Here is a 20,969-nt window from a genome sequence, read left to right as displayed (position 1 = left end):
CAGGTATATGAGTTCATTCACATTCTAGAAGCTATTTTGTATGTTCATGGTTCCCAAGTCATATTTCCAGTTCCATTCTATCTTCAAGTTCTAGACCAGCTGTTTCAAACATTTGTCAAGTTGGCTATCCCACAGACACTTCAACTTATTAAAAAAAAAAAAAAACCCTGAAATGGGAGTTCCCTGGTGGCCTCCGAAGGATTCAGCACTGTTACTGCTGTGCTGTAAGTTTGGTCCTTGGCCCAGGAACGTCCACAACTGAAATATTTGCATCTTTTTCAATATTCCCTCCTTTCCCATCATGCTTAATAGAATCAACATCTTCAATCTCTCAAGTTAAAAAACTGCATCTGGAGTTCCTCTTCTTAACCGTCTCTATCCAAATCCCATCTACTTCCTCTCAGAAAAATATTCAAAGTATGGCCATTACTCCCCATTTCCACTGCCACTAATTAATTCAAGCTTTTCTGATTTCTACCCTAGGCTAGTGACACAGTGCCTGATCTGCGCTCTTCCCCATCAATCTCTCCTGCAACCATTTTACGCTCGTGCCGTAATTATCTTCTTAACAAACAAATATGATTATACCTTTCCCTTTGTTTAACCATTTCCCCAGAATTTCCACTAGTTGCTCTATAAAAGCCAGGTTCCTTTGGGTATGGTGCCTTTATGATGTAACCCCAATATACTGTTCCAATTTTATTTCCTTCCATGCTCTACCACAACCCCAAGCTCCAAACCACAGTGAACGTCTCACATGTCTTTTCAAAACTCTGTGCCTTTGTACATTTTGTTCTCTTTGCCTGAAATGCCCTTTCTTCCTCTTCTTTACCATAAACATACATGGCAACGTCCCATTCTGTCTTCAAGAGCATCAAGAGCTCCCCAACTCTACTGAGCCACCCCTGACAGCCCCAATACGTGCCACAGCACTTATGTCTGTGTATTCAATGTGTTTCCTCGTACGTTTGTCGCTTTCACTAGACTGAATTCTTTAAGAGCAAGGATCAGAGGTTTTTCATTTTTGAGTCCTGAATACCTAAGAAGAATGTCTTCAAAAGGGCTGAATAAATGCTTATTTATTGGCTTAATAATAATTTCTTATGTCACGCAAGCATCCAATGAATGCCTCAGCCTAGAATCAATTCTTGAGCAACCAAATGCTGGTATTTTCCATACTTTCCATACTCTCTGCAACATGCATTGTACTCTCTGAACTCTTCATTCCTTGACTACTTTCATTTAGGTTATTTACATAAACATAATAAACTATCACGTGGGGGAAGACACATTTAAATTGTAATTCCTTCTTAAAAGTTTAAGTATGACGAAGGAAAATACAGAAGCTATAAGTTAAATTCAAGAAGAGAAACATGTATGAATTATCCTTGTACCCCTTGGGGTCATGAAAAATCAAGACTATGATAATTTGACTAGATACAAATGTATTACTAATCACATCATGCCTTATAAAATCCAGACCTTCACTAATAAAAACAAAAGAGTTTAGGGAGTTCCCTTCATGGCTCAGTGGTTGACAAACCCAACTAGCATCCATGAGGATTTGGGTTCAATCCCTGGCCTCGTTCAGTGGGTTAAGGATCCGGTATTATCGTGAGCTGGGTAGAGGTTGCAGACGCGGCTTGAATCTGGCCTTGCTGTGGCTGTGGTGTAGGCCGGTGGCTACAGCTCTGATTTGACGATTCGACTCCTAGCCTGGGAACTTCCATATGCCGTGGGTGCGGCCCTAAAAAGCAAAATAAATAAATAAATAAATAAATAAATAAATAAAAATTACATTCTGTTCAGAGTGTGGATTGCATTTGTTGCATTTGTTTGGGCCGTAGCATTTTATAGTCTACTGTATTACATCTGGTCATTTTATCAAACTGATGAGACACATCCTGTGCTGCCTCTTGAGGACAGAGAGCTTTTGCTTATCCACCCTCCTCCTCCTCAGGTGAAACACTCTGAGTATGCCTTTGTTAAACTGTCTTAAATGGAATGCTTAGTTTTTCTTTACAAAGTCCTGGATGATATTCTAATAAACATTGTCCGATTGTCTAATGAAATATAACAGGCAGACATCGAAAAGAATAAAAAAGACTTGCTTTTACTCTTGCGTAATATGTAGCAAAAAAAACAGAGAAACATTTTTAGATACTCTTTGGGCAGAGGAATCTGCAAAGTAATTGCTGACTCAGTCATTGGAGATGAAAACAGCTTATTTCTGTCAACTAAAAGAGATAGTATGTAACAGGCCCAGGGAAAGGAGGAATATTTTTATTTCACAGAATACAGAACTGTGATTGCAAAAAGAATCAGATGCTGAGCCAAACAAAAATATGGTATTTCTTTATTACGGAGCCTTTTAAGTATCGAGACGCAAAAAAAAAATAATAATAACTAAACCGAAAGATAACTTGGACAATACCTCCTCATGTCTGAAAATCCTTGAAATTTTAAATTTAACAATGTGAAAATGAAAACCATTTTTGTTACACTAGCGAGAAAATCTAGTTATAAGCTGTCCTTACCATTTCATGCTCAGTCAGTACTCAGCTATAACCTCCATGACTTTTATTTTTTTCTAGTGGGCTGGGTAGTGAAACCCATAAGATTCGCCCTCTGGGACAGAGCCATTTTAAACACAGCACTTTGCCCACTTATCAGACACAAGACAGCACTGAATCATACATCTTCCAGCCAAAATTAAGCTGGTTAACTGCATAGCTATCAACCTTGACAGTTAATATTTACCTTCAAAATTTGGAATAAAGGATAAGTGTATATTAACAACAACAAAAAATTATATGAAGTGGACCATTAATGAAATTGCAACTGGAGAGAAACTAAATCTTTTTTTCCTTTTAATGGCAACAGTAAATGTTTTAAGATACACAACTTGTTTTCCAGTCTGTCTTTTTCCTGACCACAACCAGCATAGGATATAATAATTCTAAAATAACAACCTCCTAAGTTATGTTATTGTAGAGTAGTTTTACAGCCCAACCCAAAGCAAAATAAACATCAGTAATGAATTGTTCCCATGAGCTGGCCTAAGGAAAGACTGTCACTAAAAACTCATACTACATTTTTAAATGCCTAAGAAAGAGAGAACTCTGAGGTATAGCAGTTTCATTGCTAATTTATGTCATCCAAGATTCATCCAATTGAGAATTATTTAATTAGGAAATAATACCTCAAGAATCTATTGACTCTGGTTGTTATCATTTACAAACTACTGATAAACTTAGTGGTATTTCAAAGGGTGAAACTGTTCATTTACTTAGCACTACCTATTAGTTTACCAATTAGGTATGAGACACTATTTTGTTTCATCTAAAAGTAGGCAACAATTTTTTTCTCCTATTACAGAACATAGAGGTAACTGATTCATCACAGGGTTTTGTTTTCATGTTACTCATGTGGCATCTAAGAAACTCAACATGTGATGGGGAAGGGGGTACATAGGAGTCATATTTCTGAAAATAAAAATGCTATTTTCAAATTCTCTTTCTGTTGGTTCCTAAACTTGGGCATTTAGAGAAGAGTATTTCCTTTAAAGACTCTTCCTATTTCTGACTAAATGTCAGAATTTAATATTATTTTTATTCAAAGCTGAATCATTGTTACCTTGATGCTAAATGGTGGTTAACATTCAATGTTTCGTTCGTTCATGTATCCCCAAGAAGCTCTTCCAGATTTGGTCATTCTTGGGATTAGCTTATTGATGACATACAGAGGTAAAACAAAAAGCAAATGAAATATTGTTTAAAATTCTAACTGGCTAGGAGTTCCCGTTGTGGCTCAGTGGTTAATGAATCCGACTAGGAACCATGAGGTTGCGGGTTCGGTCCCTGCCCTTGCTCAGTGGGTTAAGGATCCGGTGTTGCCGTGAGCTGTGGTGTAGGTCGCAGACGTGGCTCGGATCCCGCGTTGCTGTGGCTCTGGCGTAGGCCAGTGGCTACAGCTCTGATTCGATCCCTAGCCTGGGAACCTCCATATGCTGCGGGTGCAGCCCAAGAAATGGCAAAAAGGCAAAAAATTAATTAATTAATAAAAATAAAAAAATAAAAATTCTAACTGGCTATAATAACTTTTTCCAAACTAGTATTCTCTTCAATTCTTTGCTTAGCCTAGGTTGAAAAATTAAATGTAGAACACCTAAATAAAACATACTTACGGGTCTACTCATAAATTCAAGTTACATAAATCTAGGAAAGTATATTCTTGTTTCAGAATTCTTATTTCAAAGTTCAGATACTTCAGAATTTTGTCAACAATAAATGCCTTTTGGAGTTCCCATTGTGGAAACGAATCCGACTAGGAACCATGAGGTTTCGGGTTCCATCCCTGGCCTTGCACAGTGGGTTAAAGATCCAGCATTGAGGCGAGTTGTGGGGTAGATCACAGACGCGGCTGGGATCCCCCATTGCTGCGGCTGTGGTGTAGGCCGGCGGCTACAGCTCCGATTTGACCCCTAGCCTGCGAACCTCCATATGCCGCGGGTGTGGCCCCCAAAAAACAAAAAAGACAAACAAAACAAAACAAAACAAAAAACAATAAATGCCTTTTAATTTCCATCAACTGCAAAACACTTAGTATATAGTGTCTTTCATCTTTGGCTTTTGAAACTCTTTATGGGCCTTAATTAATTCTCACCACACCCCTCTGAGACAGGTTGGTATTTTTACCCCTTTTATAGTTGAGAAAATGAAGACAAAAAGAGATTAGGATGAGATCTGCCCAGTGACACAGAATAAATCAGGGACTCAATTTAGTGCAACTACTATAAAACTCCTTACAGATAACCACGCTGTTGGCCTCTTCTTTTCTCCTCTAGCAGAATCAGTATCCAGGAGGTCCTCTTGTGGCTCAGTGGTTAATGAACCCAACTAGTATCCAGGAGGACTTGGGTTCAATCCCTGGCCTCCTGGACACTATTCCAGTGGGTTAAGGTTCTGGCATTGCTGTGAACTGTGGTGAAGGTTGCAGACATGGCTTGGATCCCTCGTGGCTGTGGCTGTGGTGTAGGCCAGCAGCTATAGCTCCGATTCAACTCCTAGCCTGAGAATTTCTATATGCCTCAGGTGCAGCCCTAAAAAAACAAAAGGCAAAAAACCAAAAAAAGAACCAATGTCCACAGAAAAAGTTTCTCACTCTGTAACACATTTACGTTGAATTACTTTCTCATTCTGAAAAATTTACATTGCATTTTTGAAGGTTTTATTTTATTGCTTTCTTTTTGCTATAAAATGTACTTTTGACATTTTACAACTAAATGCACAATGTACTCTGAGAAAATTATAGAGTATGCCTTACTTACAATGACTTAACAAAACTTTCAGGAAATGTCTAGCATACAGTTTGGATCACTTATAGGGATATTTTAGAGTCCACAGAGGCCATTCACCCAGAAATCTTTACGGTAATATTATTATGATACAACCTCACGAAGTGACTCACATTGGCTTGTTCAGGCTTGTGCTCTTTGTGAACTGAAGACCTGCCATAAACCCAGTCATGACTGGTTTTTCTGACTACTGCACGATGCCTCACACTGACCGTGAAGGGAAGTCTGGGTATCATTTCTCTAGTAGGGTCAGTGAAAAACGGGTGCTATTGAAGTGAAATGAAAAAAAAAAAAAAAAAAAAGAAACTTTTTTCCTTCCTTTTTTCTTGAGACATTCCAAAAATTTATTTTCAGGCTTAACCAAATCCAATAGCTTTTCTTTCTTTCTTTCTTCTTTTTTGCTTTTTTTAGGGCTGCACCAGCGGCATATGGAAGTTCCTAGGCTAGGGGTGGAATCGGAGCTACAGCTGCCCTCCTACACCACAGCCACAGCAACGCCAGATCGGAGTCTTGTCTGCGACCTACACCACAGCTCATGGCAACGCCAGATCCTTAACCTACTGAGCAAGGCCGGGATTTGAACCCACATCCTCACGGATACTAGTCAGATTTGTTTCCGCTGCACCACAACAGGAACTCCCAGCTTTGCTTTTCTATTGCTTACATGACTATAATCTCTTATTAAAGAGATAATGACCATCTTTAAAAAAAAAATGTTTTGTCTAGATGGAAATGCTCATTGGGAGATATCTCTATTATTAGATTTATTCCAAGTTTGGTTTGCCTATGCTGTGTGGTTTTCTTACAATGTCCTCCTACTCCGTTAAATCAGATCAGATCATGCTACCAACAAATGGTCTCCCTCTCTTCACATTCTTTCTGCTTTCCCCTGCTCTACATTGGATAATTTGTATAAAATACAATGTAATGATTTACTGTTGAGGAAAAAGTAAAGAAAGGAATGGCAAAAGCACACCATTTAAATTAGAAACTTTTGAAACTACACTATTCAAATATTTCATGCTTCACCTTTCATGCCTATTCACTTTCTTTGGATTAAACCACCAATGTTTAAGTTCAGGATATTCTTAGTCATATTATTACAGCAGTAAACTTTTTTTTTTTTTTTTTTTGTCTTTTTGCTTTTTCTAGGGTTGTTCCCGTGGCGTATGGAGGTTCCCAGGCTAGGGGTCAAATCAGAGCTGTAGCCACCGGCCTACACCACAGCCACAGCAATGCAGGATCTGAGCCGTGTCTCCAACCTACACCACAGCTCATGGCAATGACAGATCCTCAACCCACTGAGCAAGGCCAGGGATTGAACCTGCAACCTCGTGGTTCCTAGTCAGATTCATTAACCACTGTGCCACAACGAGAACTCCTGCAGCAGTAAACTTTTCATTTTAAAATTCTGCTATACTAAATTAAGTCACAGAAGTTACAGTTCACCATATTGGGAAAAGGAAAATAGCAAGAGTTTTCGATATGAATGAATAATTTACACCAAGGCTCAGGTTTGATAGAGCTCTACTGTTAGCAAATCTCAATTGCTGTATATTCGAAATGTTTTTTCAAATTCCACAGTGTGTGCCCATACAGTTTGGACATGTTATAAAATAAGAGTTTCCTCTTAAAATAGAAATATTTTCTATTTTCCTCAAATGGGGTCTTTCAAAAGAAGGACACATCTTCTTTCAATATTTATTGCAACTTATAATGGAATTCTTATTCTGAGGTTTGGATAGAATCAGTTATACGTACTTGTCATATACTCCCAAATATTTATTTTAGAGAAGAGTTGATAAATCTGCCTGCTCTATCTGGTAGTTTAACTAGGTCAATTTTACCATTTGGAGCTAAGCACCATTCATCACCCTTATCTCTCTAACAGCTAATCTGAAGGAGTTAAGTAGTAATATATTGGCATTCCTCTTTTTAACTGATGCAACAAGTATTACAAAACAGAAAAAAAAACAAAAGAACTGTGCAATAATCCTTACTGGTTTGCTGGTCGAAAGCCTGGTAAACTATTTTCAGAACAAAACAAAGAGACTTAAAAACATTTTCATACAGTGAGTGGATTCTTTCCTGGGCAGGACTGAGACATCTCAGAGTACATGTAATGAGCTATACAAGGAATGAGGCCTTTTGCTGTTACAGAGTTCAGGTCAGAAACAGAGCAAAGCACCTTAAATTCTTCTCCCACTTAGTAAAAGCTCTGCTCGATTGCCTAGGTGACTGTCTGTTGCTGTGTATCATGAATTTTTATGATATAATATGAATAATACAATGCCCATCAGGAGTGGTAGTCATATTGCTAATAATCATTCTATCATGCCTTTATAAACCAGACTCACATGTGCTCCAGGCATATGAGTTCAGTTTCAAAAGCTCTTTCATTTTTTGCTGAGAGCAATTCACCGAAACCTCCTCCCTCTTTTCAAGAATCAACTCTTCATTGTTGCTTCTCTTTTGATTCACAGTGGATGAAAAACTGTTCGAATATTACTGAGGTCTGTTTTTTATTAGAAAACTAACTGTGCTGAAAAAAACGTAGATAGATTAATTAGTAGCTTATGCAAAATAAAATTTCTTGAGAGTTGACAATATGACAGTGGATGAAGAAGACAATAAAGGAAGACATTTATTCTTCATAAAACATTTCTCTGTGTCAAACAATGCACTGGGCACTGGGGAGACAAGACACAGACACAATCCTTGCTCTCAGAAACGGACCATCTGGTGAGATGAAATAGAAATGGTTTCTGCCTTTGCAGTTCATGATGAGCCATTCATTTTTCCCTTATTCTTACATTTATTACCCTAGTTTGGACACTTTTCACTTCCTGCTTAGATCACTCTAATTGTCTTCTCTAAAAAGACGCTAAAATGACTCAGCCTCTGCTAAATCTCCCCATTTGATCCTTCCTGGATTGACTATTCATTCGACCTTCTATTTTGATTATATCCCTACAGGATTATGTAATCTTGCTCAGAAACCTTAAGAATTAATGCCTTTTGCATAGTTTTAATTTCTTAGTCTAGCCTCAATGCTTCTAAAATCAGATGCCAATCTACTCATCAGTTTTAACTACTGCAATATCCCCACGCATACTGCAAGTTAAACTATATATCAAATCCCATTCCCTATATGACACATACTTTCTCATATACCTTGGATAACACTGTTCCTTTGTTTAAATTCCCTCTGTTGAAATTCTAGCCATCTAAGGTCAAGTTCATGTGCCACTTCTTCCATAAAGCCTACCCAGAATTCCTCCAGCTGAACTACTCACACGCCCTTCCTCTCTCTCTCTCTCTCTCTCTCTCATTTAAATGTTTTCACTTCTTTAATTGCACCAGTCAAATACTTATGGCACCAGTCAAATACTATCTTGTATTGTTATGTTTACTTCTGCTTTCCTTACAAGCACATAACCCCCCCAACACATAACTCTCGGCATGTGTCATTCAGAGCGAGTGCTTAGTACATATGTGTGCGATGCTGAATGAACACAGTGGGAGGAACAAGTGTGCAGAGATGAGAGCAAATACACTGATGGAGATGAACGTCACAGAAAGCTCCGTAAAAATAAAAGAAGTGGAGCTTAGATTTAATGCTGAAAGTAATTTTACGCACAATTGTATGTTGATTTATAGTTACAAGAAACTTCCAATTTCGTTTTTGGTTTTGTTTGTTTGCTTGTTTTTTAGGGCCACACCTTCGACATATGGAAGTTCCCAGGCTAGGAGTTGAATCGGAGCTACAGCTGCCGACCACAGCATCAGGCACAGCAATGCAGGATGCAAACCACATCTATGACCTACACCACAGCTCACAGCAACGCTGGATCCTTAACCCACTGAGTGAGGCCAGGGATCAAACTTGCATCCTCATGGCTACTAGTTGGGTTCACTACCACTGAGCTACAATGAGAACTCCTTTTTTTTTTGAAACTTCCAATTTTTCACATGAACACTTTATTCATTTATAAAATATGGGGAGAGGGGCAAAAAAAAAAATGTTGAAGTCAATAGATAAAATCATTGTAAAAACTTCAGGAAAAAGAGGAAACTCAGAAAAATCTAAAAGAGAACTTGTTTAGGCAGTGGCATTACTGGTACTCAGGCAATTAAAAGACCAGATTTTATGTGCTAAAATAGCGATTTACTTTTTGTCCTCTATGTTTATGGTGTCCCTGCGGTAAGCAGGCCCATCTGGGCTGCGAGTATCTTTTCTGATTATTTGATACATACAACTGCTTCCTCTGGCTCACACAGCTTTAATGTGCACAGTCTCCTGATCACTGAAAGGTCCTGGATGCACAATGTTTTGAAAAAGACACACGAGGAGGAACAAGGAAAGGGACTGTGACTGTTGGAAGCAGGACGGGGGTCGCCTCCCCCCAGAGCAGCGTGCTTGCTTCTCCTTGGCAGCCTCTCTCCCTGTCTCCCTTAAAATGTAATACTGGATTCACAGGAACGCTAGCTGACCGCAGAAAGAAGAGTTCCTGTTGCGGCTTAGTGGGTTAAGAGCACGACTGGTATCCATGAGGCTATGGGTTCCATCCCTGGCCTCGCTCAGTGGAAGTGCTGAGATGCCACCAACTGCGTCGCACTCCCCCGGCCCCCTCTGCAGTGAAGAGACCTCTGCAGGCAGGAGCTGTGGGGCGGGACGCTGCCCCTCTCCCGCCACTTGGAAGGGGAACAGGCAAATGTTCTTCAGGCTGGATTTGGGCCACCAAGCTCTGAACAGGGTGAATTTCCAGTAGGGCAAGATAGGCTTGGGGAGGAATTCTTCATGCACTCAAGGTCAAACGACTCCGGAGGATAACAAGGGAGTATTCGCCTAGGCCTGCGGAACAATCTGCGCTTATTCAAGCCAGAGATAGTGGGCGAGGTTCAAGGGCCTCCCACACTGGAAAGTGTGCTTAATGATCTGGCACCCTGCGAACTGAGCCAGACTGGCGGGAGGAAGTCTACACCTACAAATGTGCTTCTGTGAGAACTCCTCTTACACTTCCCGCTCCTGTTAAGAATGCAACTGGCCTTACATGTGGCAACCACAAGGCTCCCAGTTCACTCAGAAGATGAGGTGGTGGCCAGAAGGGAAGATGGGTCAGCCTCCTACTGCACACCAACACCACACCGGTCAGCTCAAACGCCTCTATGCACAGCTTTGTCTTTTAATAACTCAGTGCAAATGTGTAGTGATGAAATCCAAAGTGTATTTTCAAATTATCACATATAACTCATTCCCCACTTTGCTCAGAAGAGCAAACCTATGTTAAAATACACTAAAAGGTTTAATTCCCAGCATTTCTATCACTCTGCAATGATATTAAAAGAGTGGACCAGATACAAAAATCTTAAATGTATACTAGAGAAATATTTCCTGGAGTTCCCATCACAGCTCAGCTGAAATGAATCTGACTAGTATCCATGAAGGTCTGGGTTCAATCCCTGGCCTCGCTCAGTGGGTTAAGGATCCAGCATGGCCATGAGCGGTGGTGGAGGTTGCAGATGAGGCTCAGATCTGGCGTTGCTGTGGCTGTTAGGTTCCCAGGCTTAGGTTCCATATGCCTCGGGTGCGGACCTAAAAAGACAAAAAAAAAAAAAAAAAAATTCCCTAACACTACGATATACTATAAAGATGCTCTCAGACATGCAGATTTTCTCTGAAAGCCAGCTTCCTTCAGCTCATCCACAACATCATAACTGATCCCCAAATGGAGGCATCGTTGAAGCACTGAAAGATCTTCAAGTTCCTTTTGAAACACTGGAGAGAAAATGCGTTCAGCATTTTGAAAACCAACTCTAAATAAAGCGCAATGAAACACAAATACACGGATGTAGCATTTGATGCAGTGCATACTGTGCAGCGCACGTGATCCCGTTTTCCGGGCTCGAGCCCAGGCGTAGATAGGATTCAGCTTGCTGACTTGTCACCTCTGCCACCCTCGTCTTCCTGTTCAAATCTCTCGGACATTAAACGTTCAAGCTCCTTCATTTGGTCTCTCTCCTCACATTCCTCCCTACGGTTTCAAATGCGTTCCGGCGACTTCCTTACTCAAAACTCCTGCTCCAGATAAACTGGTCCGTTTATTGCTTCCTGAGCACGTCACTCTCCGCCTTGGTGGATCTGCTCCAGCCCTTCCCCGCTGTGTTACCGCTTCTCCAGGGCCTTCCCTGAGCGTGCCGTTTAGGGGCCACCTCATCCAGAAACCCTTGCCGGCTCCTCTGCACCCTCAGACCCGCACAGACTCCGGCCCCGCGCAAGACCCCTGCCAGGCCTTCCTCCGACAAGGGCCCCCCGACCACCTTTCCGTCTGTACTTCATGCCCATCCATCGCTGTAACGCCTGTATTCATCCCTCTTCCCAAGGTCGAGGATCAGTCTTCCCTCCCTTCTTTTTAGGCCCCGCCCTGAGGCATATGCAAGTTCCAGGCTAGGGGTCGAATCGGAGCCACAGCCCAAGCCATGAATGAGACCGGCACCGGCGCCACAGCTCACGGCACCACCAGATCCTTAACCCACTCAGCGAGGCCAGGAACCAAACCCGCAACCTCATGGATACCAGTTACGTTCTTAACCCGCTGAGCCACAGAGGGAACCCTTTACCGTCTACTTCTATCCCTAGAAACGAAAGCTAAAGAGTACTCAGCAATGCTGTTGCTGATAATGTCGATGTGATGGTAACAGGTCTGTGGAAAACAGGGACTAGGGTAGAACCTCCTAGGAAACTGTTGGCCACAAAAACATGAAAACATCCTGTTCCTTTGCCAGATTCACCAGGTATAACAGCGACTCATACCACGTTTTTTCCAATAATCACCTATTTCCTCATTTCTTCATGGTAATTACATTCATTTTGGTATCCATCTTATGTTTTTATTTTTTATCTTTTATTTTTTTATTTTTATGTTTTGTCTTTTGTCTTTCGAGGGCCGCACTCGCGGCATATGGAGGTTCCCAGGCTAGGGGTCCAATCAGAGCTACAGCTGCCGGCCTGCACCACAGCCACAGCAATGCAGGATCTAGGGATTTTATTTAAATTGCAGTCAGATTTGTAATGTTTTTCCCCCTAAATAATTTCCTTAACTATACCAGCCCATGCAGGTTTATTTCACCTCTGAGTTTTCTGAAAATTGATCATTCTTAGAGTAGACAAGAGACATATATACCTGAGAATGTACTGTACTCCTTTGAAAACCTGCTATAGTGGAGAATTAGAATTCCTTAAGTCTAGTCGTGGCTCTACCGCCATGTCACTTTCCTATCAGTAAAACGGGAATAAGAACAGCAATTCTCTACTTATTGTATATTAGATAATAAATATGAGATCGCACACATGGCATCTAAAAGAAAGGATACAAAAGGAACTCACTTACCGAACAGAAAGACTTACAGGCTTTGAAAACAAATTTATGGTTACAAAAGCGGACAGGTGGTAGGGAGGGATGGACTGAGGGTTTGGAACTGAAATACGCACACTGAGGTCTATGGAATGACTGGCCTATGGGAGACCTGCTCTGTAGCGCAGGGATCTCTACCCAGTATTCTGTGATAACCTATGTGGGGAAAGAATCTGAAAGAGAATGGATGTGTGCATACGGAATCACTCTGTTGTATAGCAGAAATTATCACAACACTGTAAATCATATACTGTACTTCAATAAAACTTAAAGAAATAAAAAAATAATAAATTAAATGCATCCCATGTATGTAGACAGTAGGGGCTGTATACTTTCCATGTTACAGTGAAAATGATTTTAGCATGACTTTCCTATCCTTGATTAAATATATTTGATGATGGTTTAAAAAAAAGTTTGTGTGTTGAAAAAAATTGTACTCAATTATTATTATCTTATTTTGTCAATAAAAATCATTACAATTTGTTTTCTCTCTTATTATTTAAGTACCCATGTAATATCTTTGTATTTGCATCTTGGCCTGAAAACTTAAAATATTTACCAAGTGTAAATTTTAGAGAAAAAGTATGCAACTTGAATCAGAGCTGTAGTCACCAGCCTCCACCACAGCCATAGCAAATCGGGACCCCAGCCACATCTGTGACCAACACCACAGCTCACGGCAATGCTGTATCCTTAACCCACTGAACGAGGCCAGGGATTGAACCCACCTCTTCATGGATATCAGTCAGGTTCGTTAACATCTGAACACGACGGGAACTCCTCACTGTTCATTTTTTAAAGTTGCATTATTTTATACAAAATGTGTAAATAATTTTTTTAGTGGTAGAAGTTTGTAGAAAATAAAAGGAATTAAGTAAGTCTTTGCAGTGACATCCACATTTTAAACATTTATTTTCAGTAACAGACAGTGAATAGAACACATGCATATATTTATCCCTTCTCTCTCACAAAACACCACAAAAATAATGGCAGGGAAGGAATGTTTAAAGATATAAAACCTCAGGCGTTCCCATTGTGGCTCAGCAGAAACGAACCCAATTTGCATCCAGGACGACGCAGGTTTGATCCCTGGCCTCACTCAGTCGGTTAGGGATCCAGTGTTGCGGTGAGCTGTGGTGTAGGTCACAGATGCAGCTCAGATCTGGCATTGCGGTGGCTGTGGTGTAGGCCAGCGGCTACAGCTCCAATTGACCCCTAGCCTGGGAACCTCCATATGCCGTAGATGTGGCCCTAAAAAGACAAATACATATAAAACATCAAAGAAAAGAAAAGCTGAAGAGAAAACGGCAGAGCGAACTGTCAAAAATACGTTGGACTATGGAAAGCATAGACACAAGTAAGCAGTAAATGATTTCTTAGCTGACCAAGAGCAGCTGAAAGGTAAGCACCTGTAGCGGGGAACATGAAGAAGCAAACTCATTTCGCAAAACCTTGGAAGGTCTCAAAAACTGGTGGTGCCATCGGAGTCACAAATAGGACGTTTGGTTAAAAGCCTCAATAAGAAACAGGCCCTCCCCTCTACTCCCCAGCTCTCAAGAACCTCATGAAGCAAGGGGACCACCTTCCCCCACTCAACTGAAGATGAAAGGTTTTTTTTCTTTGAAGCTTTTGAACCAGAGGGACACTGATAATGGCTAGCGTGCCATGCCAAAAACAGGGGACTTAAATTAAAAACCTGTACTCTGAATATGAGAACTAACTTGTTCTCCCACTTAGCTCCGAGATCAATGTCCATAGCACTCTGAGATATCTGGATGCATATCTCCTGACAACCCTTCACTGAAACCCAACGAATGCTTTTTTGGTCATATAGCAAATGTATAATTTAAGTGCATAATTTTTTTTTTTTTTTTTTTTTTTTTTTTTTTTTGCTGCATCTGAGGCATGTGAAGATTCCTGGGCCAGGGATCCAATCCATGCCACAGCAACAACCCAAGCCATAGCAATGACAATGCCAGATTCTCAACCCACTCAGCCACCAGGGAACTCCTCTTCTTCCATTCTTTCCTGGTTCAGGGTTGCTATGTCCTAAGGAATCTTCTGCTAAACAAAGGTCACAAGGATTTTCTATGAAGTTTTTTCTAGGAATTTTGAAAGGTTTCACATTTTGGCCTACGACCCATTGCAAGGTAGTCTTTTTTTTTTTTTTTTTTTTTGCTTTTTAGGGCCTACCTGAGGCCTATGGAAGTTCCCAAGCTGGGGGTCAAATTGGAGCTGCAGCTGCCGGTCTATACCACAGCCATAGCAATGCCAGACCTGAGTCACATCTGTGACCTACACCACAGCTCACAGCAACAATGGATGCTTAAACCCACTGAGCAAGGCCTGGAATCAAACCTGCATCCTCAGGGATACTAGCTGGGTTTGTTAACCACTGAGCCACAATAGGAACTCCCAAGGTAATTTTTTTATATAGTGGAGGTTAAGTTTTAGGTTCTGTTTTTTGCATGCAATGTTCAATTGTTCAGCACCATTTTTTTTTGTGAATGATTTTTATTTTTTCCATTATAGTTGGTTTATAGTGTTCTGTCAATTTTCTACTGTACAGCAAAGTGACCCAGTCACACACACATACATTCTCTTTCTCACATTATCCTCCATCATGTTCCATCACAAATGACTAGACATAGTTCTCAGTGCTATATAGCAGGATCTCATTGTTTATCCATTCCAAAGGCAATAGTTTGCAACTATTAACCCCAAATTCCCAGTCCATCCTACTCCCTCCCCCTCCCCCTTGGCAACCACAAATCTATTCTCCAAGTCCATGAGTTTCTTTTCTGTGGAAAGGTTCATTTGTGCCATATATTAGATCCTGGATATAAGTGACGTCATATGGTATTTGTCTTTCTCTTTCTACTTACTTCACTTAGTATGAAAGTCTCTAGTTCCATCCAGGTTGCTGCAAATGGCATTATTTTGTTCATTTTTATGGCTGAGTAGTATTCCATTGTGTATATATATCACATCTTCTTAATCCATTCATCTGTTGATGGACATTTAGGTTGTTTCCATGTCTTGGCTATTGTGAATACTGTTGCAATGAACATATGGGTGCATGTGTCTTTTTCAAGAAAAGTTCTGTCCATATATACACTCAAGAGTGGTCATATGGGAGTTCTATATTTAGTTTTCCGAGGTACCTTCATACTGATTTCCATAGTGGTTGTACCAATTGACATTCCCACCAACAGTGTAGGAGGGTTCCCTTTTCTCCACACTCTCTCCAGCATTTGTAATTTGTGGACTTAGTGATGGCCATTCTGACAGGTGTGAGGTGGTACCTCATAGTGGTTTTGATTTGCATTTGTCTAATAATCAGTGATGTTGAGGAATTTTTCATGTACTTGTTGGCCATTCAGCACCATTTGCAGAAGTGTTTCTGCACCATGAAATTACCCTGTCATCTTTATTGAAAACTATTTGACCATGGATATGTGGGCATCTTAATGTGCTTGCTTTATTTGTATGTCTATCCTTAAACCACACTGTCTTGAACACTGTGGTTTTAAGTCTTGAAATCAGGTAGTATGAAACTTTCCACTTTGCTTTTCTGTTTCAAAATAATTTTGCTTTGCATTTCCAAATAAATTTTGGATTATGCCTGACAATTACTACCCAAAAAGTTGCCTCGATTTTTATTTGAATTGGATCAAGTCTACAGACAAACCTGAGATGAATTTACATCTTAAAAAGACCAAGTCTTTAAATCCATGAACATGGTTTACCTCTCCACGTATTAGGTCTTCTTTCAGTTTTCTCACCAATGTTTTACACTTTTCAGTGTATATGTCTTCCACAATTTTCTTAGATTTATCTATAATATCCATATTTTGATGCTGTCGTGATATTTTTTAATGATCTGATTTCTAATCGGTCATGCAAATATACAGAAATATAATTGATTTTGTATCCTGTAACTCAGCTAAACACATTCATTAATTTTATTTATTTTTTTTTTATTTTTGTCTTTTTGTCCTTTTCAGGGCCACACCTGTGCCATATGGAGGTTCCCAGGCTAGGGGGTGAATCGGAACTACAGCTGCCGGCCTACACCAAAGCCACAGCAACGCCAGATCCAAGCCATGTCTGTGACCTACACCACAGCTCAAGGCAACGCCAGATCCTTAATCCACTGAGCAAGGCCCGCTCAAGGGATGGAACCTGCAACCTCATGGTTCCTAGTCGGATTCATTTCCACTGCGCCATAATGGGAACGCCAGCATTCATTAATTTTAGATTTTTCTGTGACTTTTTGTGTTTGGGGAGAGACAATAATACCCTCTGAAAATAACAACATTTTTTTTTGTTTTTTGGGGTTTTTTTGTGTGTGTTTTTGCCATTTCTTGGGCCGCTCCCGTGGCATATGGAGGTTCCCAGGCTAGGGGTCTAATCAGAGCTGTAGCTGCCGGCGTATGCCACAGCCACAGCAATGTGGGATCCGAGCCGCATCTGCGACCTACACCACAGCTCACGGCAATGTCGGATCCTTAACCCACTGAGCAAGGCCAGGGATCGAACCCGAAACCTCATGGATTTCCTAACTGGATTCTTTAACTACTGCGCCATGACGGGAACTCCAATAACGATAGTTTTATTTCTTCCTTTCTATTCTGTATGCCTTTTATCTATTTTCTTGCCTTACCGCTCTGACCAGCATACAATACTTAACAAAAATATCTGAGCATACACTTTCTCTTAGTTCCTGATCTTAGGAGGAAGTAAACATCTTTCCCCATTAAGTATGATGCTAGCTCTATTTTTTCCTAGTTTATTAAGTTGAGAACATTATCTTCATAACTTGTTAAGTGTTTTTATTTTTAAATCATGAATGGATGTTACATTTTCTCAAGCTCTATTTCATATAATAAGATGATCATATGGGTTTTCTTTTTGTCTGTTAACAAGATGAATTACATTGATTGCTTTTCAAATTGCAAGCCAACTATGCATTTTTGGAATAATCCCCACTTGATTATGATGTAGTAATTCACTCTTAAACATAAAAGGATAGATGAGGAACACAAAACTTCTTTTTTCTTTTTTTTCTTTTTTCTTTTTTTAGGGCTGCACCAGTGGCATACCGAAGTTCCCAGGCTAGAAGTCGAACTGGAGCTACAGCTGCCAACCTACACTGCAGCCACTGTAACTCAGGATCCAAGTTATGTCTGCAACCTACACCAAAGCTCACAGCAACACTGGATTCCCAACCTACTGAGTGACGCCAGGGATTGAACCTGTATCCTCATGGATACTAGTTGGATTCGTTTCCACTGAGCCATGTCAGGAACTCCAGGCTCATAAGACACATGAGGGGGCTCTAATGTGAAAAACAAGAGCAAAATAAATGGGGAAAAGGACACTTGGAGGAAAGAGTGTAAAAACGAACAGAGAAAATATTCAAAAGTATCACTAGGACCTTCTGAGAGATGAGAAAATACCCTAGGAAAAATAACATTACACTGTATTTTTTTAAAGAAGTTTTCAAAGAACTAAGGGATCCTATAGTTAAAAATGAAAAACAAAAGGGAGTTCTCTCGTGGTGCAGCAGCTTAAGGATCAGCATTGTCGCTGCACTGGTTTGGGTCAATGCTGTGAGACAGGTTCGATCCCTGACCTGGGAACTTCCACATGCCATGGGTGTAGCCAAAAAAAATTTTTTTAATTTTTTAATTAAAAACATAAAAGGAATTAAATGCAGGAGTTCCTTGGTGGCTCAGTGGGTTAAGGATCTGGTATTGTCATTGCTGCGGCTCAGGTCACTGCTGTGGCTTGAGTTTGATCCCTGCTCTGGGAACTTCTGCATGCCATAGGCATATTCCCCACCCCCACCCCTATTTTTTTAAAGTAAATAAATTTTAAAAAAAAGAAGAAATGGTACTGAAATTTTTTCCAGAAAACAGAAGAAAAAAGAGAAAGAGAAAAATATTAAGGGCGAGGAGGACAGGGGAGAACATTAGAAAATTAGAGGTCCAGGAGTTCCCACCGTGGCGCAGGGGTTAACGAATCTGACTAGGAACCATGAGGTTGTGGGTTCCATCCCTGGCCTCACTCAGTGGGTTAAGGATCTGGTGTTGCCATGAGCTGTGGTGTAGGTTGTAGATGTGGCTTGGATCCCACACTGCTGTGGCTCTGGTTGTCGGCCGGCAGCTACAGCTCCGAGTCGACGCCTAGGCTGGGAACCTCCATATGCCGCAGGTGCAGCCCTGGAAAAGGCATAAAACAAAACCGTAGGAGAAAACTAGAGGTCCAGCAGGTGACTGATGACAACTCCACAAAGAGAGAGCAGAGATATTGAGGGGTCAGGGAAAGAGGCAGAGATATTAATGGAGTTACGTTACAAGAAAATTTCCCAAACTAAAAAGCCTGAATTTCCAGTATCATCATTCCAATAATAATGAGGTTAAAAGACCTATATTATGTGGTCACTGTGAAATTTCAGAGAACTATGGACAAAATTGACAAAAAATCCCAAATGGTCTGCTGAAGAGAAACAACTCACATACAAAGACTCCAAGACTGGAACAACCTCAAACTTTACAACTACACCCCCGAGAGTTCAGAGACAATGGAACAACGCCTTTAACATTCTGGGAGGAAATAATTTCCAACATTACATTTAGAATGAATACATTTTTAGACATTCACAGGGTCTACTGGAGAATATATTCCATTAAATCAAAACAGTAAACTAGAAAGAAAAAGGCAAAAGATCCAGAAATAGGGGATCGAATCCACCATAAAGATAAGAGGTATCTGAAGACAATGAAACCGCACTGCTATCTACACAGCAGGTCTAGAGAGAAGAACATCCACACTGGAGCCGGAGAACAGAAAGCTCCGGGAAGAATGTTTTCGAAGGGGCGGAATTTTTTTTTTTTTTTTTTAATTTGAAGGTAACCTGAGTTTTATTGTAGAAAATGAACAACAATTCATAGATAATGTAAAATTACTTTAAGTTTTAAAATAATGAACGATTTGTCATTCCTGGAGTTTCCGTTGTGCCTTAGCGGTTACAAACCGACTGGGGTACATGAGGGCCGTGAGCTGTGGTGTAGGTCTCACACGCGGCTCGGATCTCCTGTGGCTGTGGCTGTGGTGCTGACCGGCAGCTGCAGCTCCGATTCGACCCCTAGCTTGTGAATTTCCATAGGCCATGGGTGTGGCCCTAAAAAGCAAAACACCGAAAAAACCAATTTGTCATCCATTGAGGCCAGACATACTAAATAACTTATGTTTTAAATTACGACCATCTTTAAAAAAACAAAATGTCTTGAAATAGTTGTCACAAGGCATTAATTAGCACATGCAGGGATTATAAGATAAAGTGTGAAATTAACCAAGCAACTTTTAAAGTTGTTCTATCAATTAGAAATTAAAATCTTTAGCGTGTTTCATTTTCATCTCTCACCATCATTGTTGCATAGTCCTTGTAATGAACCGAATTCGATGCTGGATCAATGGCAGCAGAATTCTTCCACTTCCTTTCAGTCATATACTTGGATCAGTTCTTCCCTAGAAATAAACCCACATTTAACCAGATCCAGTATCTCAAAAGCTTGAAGAAGACTAACTTCTGGAATCGGCCTGTGTCCCCTTTCCCATAACAGAACTTCAGTTACCACTGGCCCAATTTTTCAAATCAAATGAATCCAGTGGGTCGCCCTTAACCTCTGCCTTCTTTTACCTCTGAGTCAGATCACGTCACTCTCCACAAAATTTGTCAATTTGCCAAATGTGTCTAACTTTATTAACAGCAAATTTAATAGACAGTTTAGGGAAATTCAGCTACATAGAATACTGACCAGAAAAACAAACAACAAAAAAGGAGTTCCTGTTGCGGCGCAGCGGAAACGAATCCTACTAGGATCCATGAGGTTTCGGGTTTGATCCCTGGCTTTGCTCAGTGGGTTAAGGATCCGGTGTTGCCTTGAGCTGTGGTGTAGGTCACAGACACGGCTTGGATTCTGCGTTGCTGTGGCTGTGGTGTAGGCCGGCAGCTGAGTTCCAATTCACCCCCTAGCCTGGGAACCTCCATATGCTGCAAGTGCAGCCCTAAAAAGCAAAAAAAAAAAAAAAAAGAGGCATTTACTCTAGGAAGAAAAGAAAATAGTACAAGAAAATGAATATACTGAATTTAAAATATACTAATACACTTTGTGGCTCAGTTTTCAGCG

At 40.5% G+C, this 20,969-nt stretch overlaps 1 protein-coding gene across 1 annotated transcript in view; it reads right to left on the bottom strand.

Moving 5' to 3' along the window:
• LOC106504776 (collagen alpha-1(I) chain-like) overlaps positions 1-20,969 on the bottom strand; it is a 51,013-nt gene that overhangs the window by 10,552 nt on the left and 19,492 nt on the right. Inside the window, exon 4 of the mRNA XM_021100555.1 lies at positions 20,204-20,307. The gene's annotated coding sequence lies outside the window, so the exon portion shown is untranslated. The remainder of the gene's footprint in view (positions 1-20,203; positions 20,308-20,969) is intronic.

Source organism: Sus scrofa, chromosome 8, assembly GCF_000003025.6.
Source record: "Sus scrofa isolate TJ Tabasco breed Duroc chromosome 8, Sscrofa11.1, whole genome shotgun sequence".
Lineage (NCBI taxonomy): Eukaryota > Metazoa > Chordata > Mammalia > Artiodactyla > Suidae > Sus > Sus scrofa.
Note: the sequence above shows the minus strand (reverse complement) of the source record. Positions and strands in the feature narration are given on the sequence as shown.